This window comes from Arachis ipaensis, chromosome B9 (genome assembly GCF_059453495.1).
Source record: "Arachis ipaensis isolate K30076 ecotype BB chromosome B9, ASM5945349v1, whole genome shotgun sequence".
Lineage (NCBI taxonomy): Eukaryota > Viridiplantae > Streptophyta > Magnoliopsida > Fabales > Fabaceae > Arachis > Arachis ipaensis.
Window position 1 is genome coordinate 25,855,047 of NC_142444.1, and position 7,953 is coordinate 25,862,999.

The 7,953-nt window shown below is 31.6% G+C and overlaps 1 long non-coding RNA gene and 1 pseudogene across 1 annotated transcript; one reads left to right on the top strand and one right to left on the bottom strand.

The window, feature by feature from the left end:
• Positions 1–950: 950 nt before the first annotated feature.
• LOC107615261 (AMSH-like ubiquitin thioesterase 3) lies at positions 951–3,684 on the bottom strand (annotated as a pseudogene).
• Positions 3,685–6,659: 2,975 nt separating this feature from the next.
• On the top strand, positions 6,660–7,213 carry LOC148544070 (uncharacterized). The gene is made up of 3 exons (XR_015899431.1): positions 6,660–6,784; positions 6,877–6,931; positions 7,020–7,213. It is a non-coding gene; the product is annotated as an uncharacterized LOC148544070 (long non-coding RNA).
• The last annotated feature ends 740 nt before the right edge of the window (positions 7,214–7,953 follow it).

Here is a 7,953-nt window from a genome sequence, read left to right on the forward strand (position 1 = left end):
AACCTCCACAAACCTGTCAATATTATTCTTAAAATATTAATCTGGATGTTAGAAATACTTAAGCAAGACATTAAAAATGTAAAAAAAAAAAATTAAAATATTACATATTTAAACAAAATCAATATAGTACATTACCATCATTTTCTAATCACATTAATTATAACAACAAAATATTAAAAATAACATGTATTAAATATAGAATAATTAGAGAACACTATGTACATAAATATATATATATATATATATATATATATATATATATATATATATATATATATATATATATATATATATATATATATATATATATATATATATATCAAGTGAACTAATATCTAAATCAGCACTAACCATGTCTTCTATTCTTTTTTTAATCTGCAGATTACATATTTTCTACTTCAGTTACTGAAAAGCAATAAAGAAACAAATACAAAAGACTAAGAATAATTAACATTGAAATTGAAAAGGTACAAGTACAAACCTCAGAGATGCATATTGTTCGAACTCATTTTCAAGGGCTTCAGATCACAAATAAGTTACATTTACATGTGACTAATGATGAAATAGATGTAGGAGGATTATGCATTAGCATTTGACTTATAATTAAAAGGCAAATAGATGAAATTATTTATATGCTGAAAAATGCATAATAATAAACCCAATATAATAAAAAGTGAAATGATAGTCGGTATGAAAATACACCCTGACCTTATCATGTTCGCTGATACCAAATACATATTTGTTTTCAATTTTTATTATATTGGATTTATTTTTAAGTACCTAGTCCGATTCATGCATCTTCATAATCAATGAATTCACACAACATACCAATTCTCTATTAATATTCATGATATTTGCTCTTTATCTTCTTTATCTAAATTATTACAAACCACAACTAAAAATCTATTATCTAGCATTATTGCAACTATTTCTTTTTCTTTTCCATAGCCTTAACAAGAGGGATGTATAGACTGCTCCAGCAAAATCTACAATGTGAATAGTCACAGAATTTGAATAATAATAATGCCATATTACCTGGTATGAGTAATGGGTGTGCAGGTCCACGGATGACATGAAGCAAGTTTGTGATGGGTGTGTCTGAAGTCAAATATAGAAATATGATAAACTGGACATTTAAAGCTAGTACAATAAGAGTATGTTCAGGAGAAAGGAGCGCAGGGAAGAGTTTGAAGAGTCATTATGAGTTCATTTTACTCTTCAAATATATCCATTCTTTCTCTTTTTTTTGCAAAACCTCAACTCACAAACACGCCAAAGGATCACTAAAGAAGGATGCAAATAAGTTCTGCTATCTATCAAAAGGGTTTCTATCTTCAATTGTATCTAACTATCTATATTGGGGAAATATTGATGGTTCAACCCACCGTCAGAGCTAAGAATGAATAAGTGACAGTCAAGGATAATGGAGCTTACATGTATCCAGCCTAAAGGAAAGAGTGATAAGTTGTCCTGAACTTCAAATATTTCTTCTTCATTATTCAATGTTAAACACTGAACAATAAATTAAATTAGACATACATTGCTCAACTGAAAATAATTAAAATTATAACAAACAGTTAAAAAAATCATTAATGAATCATGAGAGAATTACAATCTTGAGTCTCTTAATTCTAAGGAATACTGTATTTAGCTCTATTCATATATGTTTTGCATTATTCCATTTGAGAATCATTTTATCCCCCAACGATAATCCCAAGAGAATTGGCTTAAGAACCAGTTTCCTTTAAAAGTAATTGAAAAAATCCTATCATATGATTTACAGTTCCAACAGAGGTTTAGTAGCACTTTCACAACAAATGTAGATAAATAATCTCAAATAACAATAAGAACAAATTATGCAGCACTCATAAACTCCATGCATCACAACCTCAGATCAGTAGAAGTCTCACTTTGTCTGATAGGATAAAATTGGAAATAGAAAAAATGAAGAAACGGTCTATATAATCATTTAAAAACAACAAACTGAACCACAAGAGTAAACATAACCATTATCTTACCAAGTCTGAAGTTGACTCCTGCTTTGGGATAATAAGTGTAGTGATATGAAAAATCCTGTTTTTCTGTAGACATCAGATTGCAAGCACAAAAATGTATTAAAATTAGCAACCAAAATATTTCTAGAACCCAGAAGTAAACAAAATTATGACTTCTTTTACCAGGGAGCCTACAAGAACACCACATGTCTCTAAGTTTTTCCGTGTGTTTTTGGAAGCCAGTCTCAAAAAATCTTCCATCATTTTCACAGGCTGCAACACAGAGTAAAGTGAACTTATAATAATTTATTACCCGGTTTAAGAATCAAACAAACCACACATAAGAACAAGTCACAATGAATGATCAAGAGAGTCCATGATGTGCTTTGAACAATTCCATTTAAAACGTAAAATAAATCAGGCTTACAATATGTAGGTGTCAGTATATACTGGGACCAGGTCCAGAATCTTGAGAAGATTTAGCTGGTCCAGGCCTTGGATCTGCAACTTTTGAAGGAGGAATGGGAGAAGACTCAGGATACACCTTAGCACTCTCTGATTCCATCCTACAAACCCTTGGCGTCACCATTAGCTGCTTTGATGACTGGAACCTTTACCAATCAATCAATATATAAGTTAAATAGAGGCTAACCTCTGGCCTTTATAGACTCTGCAGACGCGGGAGCCATTTTTGATTGACCAAGACCAAACTAGATTATGCAACTGAAAAAAATAAAAGCAAAGAAATTAATTTTGACCAAAACCAATATAAGAAAGATAAAGGCTTGCTTAAAGTACTCACTCATTTTGTAATCGGCGTAGAGGAAGCGGATGCTGAAACTGAAAGCAAAGAGAGTTGCTAATTGCAAAACCTAAAAGTTACACAAATATCAGCATAAATGACTTAAATGCATAATGATAATGCTGAAACCAATTTCTATAAACTAATGCTGAAAAAGGAAATGACTATCCATTGGATAAATCACTGCATATACTAATCAGTAGCTATCAAATCTTTGATCAAAAGGGGGAAAACTCCCTGGAAAAAAAAATTAAGAACGTTCCTTTTAAAATGAAACATCAGCATCATCTGTAATAAGTAATGAGAAATGAGGATCTAATTAAGGTGATAGAAGAAATGACAAAAAGTTAAGCTTATGATTTGTATGGATCACAAGCTCTCCCATTTCTAAAAGATACTTCAAACAGTAACATCAAAATAAATTGTTAATTGAAGAATTGGCTAAGTATTCTTGAGCAGTTAAGAATAATTGCAAGAGAAGTAATAAAGAACAAAATTAGTAACCAAAACAACAATAAAGACAATGCAACACTCATATATCATATGAAACCTTTACTATTCTCAAGATCTTAGTCCAAGATGAACTTGGAAAACTACATTGCAATCAATTTATAATATCTTGCAATCATAATATCTCAAACAAAATTAAAGAGCAAGAAAATAAAATATTATCACATAAATCACAAAGAAATTGAATAATATAGAAACGTAGAATATCCCAGTGAAACATGAAATTGTGGCAAGAATGAACAAGTAAAAGCATGCAAGCATATTCAGACGAGCCATTTCCATTTCCAATTCCATTTCAATTTGCAGGACGCCGCACAATGGTAAAATTCCATAATCATGAGTCCAGTTAACATAATAACCAAATGACAATTGCTTCATTGTTGAAACAAGTACGGTATTAGGCACCAATTTAACACATTAAAATGATTACCCTAAGCTGGTAGTGGTTGATCAAGTACGGTAAAATAGCACGAAGGAAAAGTCGCCGCGCTGGTTAATCAATTGGAACTTCAAAGAAGAAGAGAAACAGAGACAAATGAAATATGGAGAAAAAGAAGAATACCAGCGGTAGCTCGAAGGAGAAAACAGATCTGAAACAGTGGCTCGATTCAGAAGCCTTCGACCGCGGAAACTACGGCGGCAACGATGGTAGAAATCACGGCGGCAACGGCGGCATAAACTGTAGCGGCAAGCGTAGCGATAGAGCAAATAGATCTGAAACCATAATGTTGATGAGGAGGTGGCTCAATTGAGAAGCTTCCTGTGACAACTGTGGCGGCAACAGCGGCAAAACTGGCGACTATAACGGCGACGGTAACGGTGGCGGAACCAGCGACTACAATGACAACTACATCGAAGGTAGATAACTTAGGGTTTTGTTCATCGCCATTCTCTTCTCTTCTCTCTGCCTCGATGGTAGATAACTTAGGGTTTTATTCATCTCCTGAATTTTCATGTATTACTCTGATATCTAGTGATCTGCATTTGCTTTTGCTAACTTTGGCAATCCTCTCTTGATTTATATAACTGAACCCAAAACGTAAATTAAAAATAGGATAATTATTGTTATTACAATAATAATAATAATAATAATAATAATAATAATAATAATAATAATAATAATAATAATAATTGTTGTTGTTGTTGTTGTTGTTGTTGTTGTTGTTGTTGTTGTTGCTCTCTTTTTAGTTAGTTAGTTAATATAATACGAGTTTTATACGATTTTTTTTTATAAATTATAATTTGAGAATAATATATTTGCTCTATTTATTTTTTTGTCTCTTTTTATCTTATAAAAAAAATTAATTTGCATATATACAACTACTTGAGAAGGAAAAGTTCACAAAACCACTGTTACAGCCACAAAATTATCATTTGAAAGAGGTAATTATAATTTTTTTTATAACTTCTTTTAGAATACTATTTAAGTATTTGTTTGATATCTAATTTGCACATACAAGAATTTCTTTTTATAGTAGCGTCTGCTGATATATACTAGTTAGTTGCCTAGTTAATATGAGAGAGAGGGAGAGAGATTTTTAATTAATAAATTTTTTAATATTCCTATTTGTAGTCCCTCTTAGTCATGTCAATCGATAAGTCATGGATTGGAAAACCATGAAACACGCACGAGTATAAAGATGGTCTAAACAAGTTTTTGACTTTCGCTTTTGAGCATTGATCTCTCGGGGGTCATTAGATTAAATGCCCTTGTCCAGTGTGTGGTTTTGGCAAGTGGCAAACAAGAGAAAAAGTTTTTGAACATTTAATAGTCAAGCCATTTTCAAAAAACTACAAAGTTTGGTATTTTTTTTTTCTTTCTTTTTTATAAGATAATACTATTTTTGATTCTTTCTCTTTCTTTTTATATATGTAGGAGAAGATTGAAGCACATAGCAGCCAACAACCAATGGAATCAACTGTTAATTCTCCTCTTGATGCTCTTGGAGTAGTTTTTGGGAAAGAGCACCCTGGTCGTGTTCGAGGTTTAAGTATGGGAGCTGTTCCAACAATTGCTTTCAAGAACAACACTACAAGGATTAGTCAAATGAAGTTAGGTTCTTCAAATGATGTTGGCACATCATCTACTTGTGGTCCAAATGTGCAAGAAGAGTTGGATACCATTAAAGTGCAATTGCAAGTGCTAGTCTCCTATATTGCTTCTAAGGAAGGAGGTAAAATTCCAATACAATTGGCTGGAATGTTCCCTACTCAACAAGTTTCACAGATAAAAATACAATTATCCTCTCTTTTTTTTTCCTTTGCTTTAATATGCTACAGCCTACATAGAATGATGTTTGAGATTGTTGTTGCTCCTCATATATTACTAAATTCTTTTATAATTACTGAAATGTAGATGGTTGTCGAATTTTTTGGTGCTTTGTTTAAGTGGATTTTGTTGGTCTGGATAATCATTTTTTGTGCTAGTTCTCTTAGTAGATAATGTCATAATGTGTTCTTTAGTGTCAACTAGTTTAAGATTTTCTTGCATTAAATCCTTTGTAAGGGTTACTCTCCTCATCCTTCTCTTGAAGGTTTTGAGGATGAGAAGGAATGCATTACCATTGGCTCTGATGAAGATGAAGCTAAGTAGTTCAATTCCTCCTATTTAAATATATATATATATATATATATATATATCATCTAATAACTAACATTATATATTCCCATAATTAATGAATAAGAAGGTTATCTCACAATGAAGAAGCATATGAATTTTCTTCAGAGATTAGAATTAATTAGCATGTATGTGTGTCTGTATTGAATGAAGGAAATTTAAATGCTTCATTATTGAACTACTATGTAATCCTCGGTTATTATTAAGGACTTAATTAAAGTGTTTGAAATCTTTCTCATATTTTGATTGATTATTTTTAATTTAATGTGTATGATGAGTGTTTGAAATCTTTCTCATATTTAATTTGTTCTTATATGTGAATTTTTTTAGATGAATTCAAATTCATAATTATCCACTTATTATTAATATATGCCTTTTTCTTGTATTTTCTTGTGCTCATAATAATTATATTTTTGTTGTAGGAATTGGATCAGGAGAGTGAGTGTAAACCCCGGTTAAATTAGTAGATAATTAGTTAATAAATTAGTTTTTTAATAAGAAGGATTAGAAATGTGAATATTATATCAAATTAGGATAGAGCTCATTGAAACAAGAATTTTGACACCAATTTCGAAGAAAACGGTTCAAAATTAGACCGAACGGGATTGAACCGATTGAACCGAGTCCAAACCGGGTTGTCGGTCCAACCGGACCAACACATTAAAAGAGCCGAAATCCCCTTTCTTCTTCATTTCCCCTGCTGCATCGTGAAGAACCCCAGGGAGAAGAAAACACTCCCGAACCTCCTACGATAAATTTCCAAATCCCATAACTTCTTCGTTCGAGCTCCGATCGTCGCACCGTTTGCGACCACGCGTTCACTGCGTCGAGCTCTACATTTCTAACAGAACAATTTCATTGGTAAGCTACTAAACACCCCCAGCCACTCCTTTCCCCTAATTTTCACTAAATTAAGTGGAGGTATTAAATTTCTTTGCTTTTTGATGTTTTAGGATCCAATTAGCTTGAGAAAAATGTTCACTCTTGCTTATGTGAAGCTTGGGTAAGGTGAGGATACGATAATTCTATTTTATTTTCATTGAATTTGAGCTTTGAGTATTAAATTGGATATATATGTGTTATGAATGTGTATTAGGTTGTAAATAAATAATTGGAGCTTGAAATTGTGAATACTGGAACTTGGAGGAAGCGGATTAGTTGAGGTTTTGAGGGCTGTGTTCTTTTAGGAAAATTGTCTTGAAATAATACTTGGGAATCGGCTAAGGTATGGTTTAGGTTTCTTGCATTTAATATATAATGTTCTGTGAAAACTTAGGCTAGATGACCATAGGATAAGTTAGAATGCAGGTGTATGTTTAATGTTTAGTAATTTGTCGATGAATATATTTGGTTGAAGTTTATTGGATAATTAGTTATTAATTTTGGATGGTGAATATTATTGTTGATGAACATGGTTGGTATGGTGCTTGTTGATTAATTAATGATTTGGTGAATTATTGATTTGAGGTATAACTATTGTGGAGGTTATTGTGATAATGAGGTATTTTGTGTTAGAAGTTTAGGATTAGTGAACTATGGTCCTTAGTTGAATTTTGGTTGTTGGATTTGAATATTGTATGAGTATAATTATTGATCTAAGGTAGATTTATTGTGGTAACTATTATGATGATGATGAAGGGTATGTTGAGTTGAAAAGAAAGCAGGTTTGGACCCGAAAAGGGTGGCAAAGTCCGAGTTTTAGAGGAGATGCTGCCGAAATTTTATAAAAAATAGAGATTTTGTTTATATGAATATTTAAAAAGATTTAGATTTAAAGGTTATATGGTTTGATTTTGAGTTATTAAGAAAATGAGCATGTTTTTAAGTTTGATTCATTTAGAAAAGAATGAATTATGTTTTGAATTGGAACTATTGATGGACGAAATGGGAGGTGTGATAATGAAGGATAAGGATTGAATATGATTGACGTATAATGATGAATGAGAAGCGATTGAGAATGATGTGGATGTTGATGAATTATAATTGAATTATTTAAATGGCTTATGAATTTGAATAATCTGAGATACGAG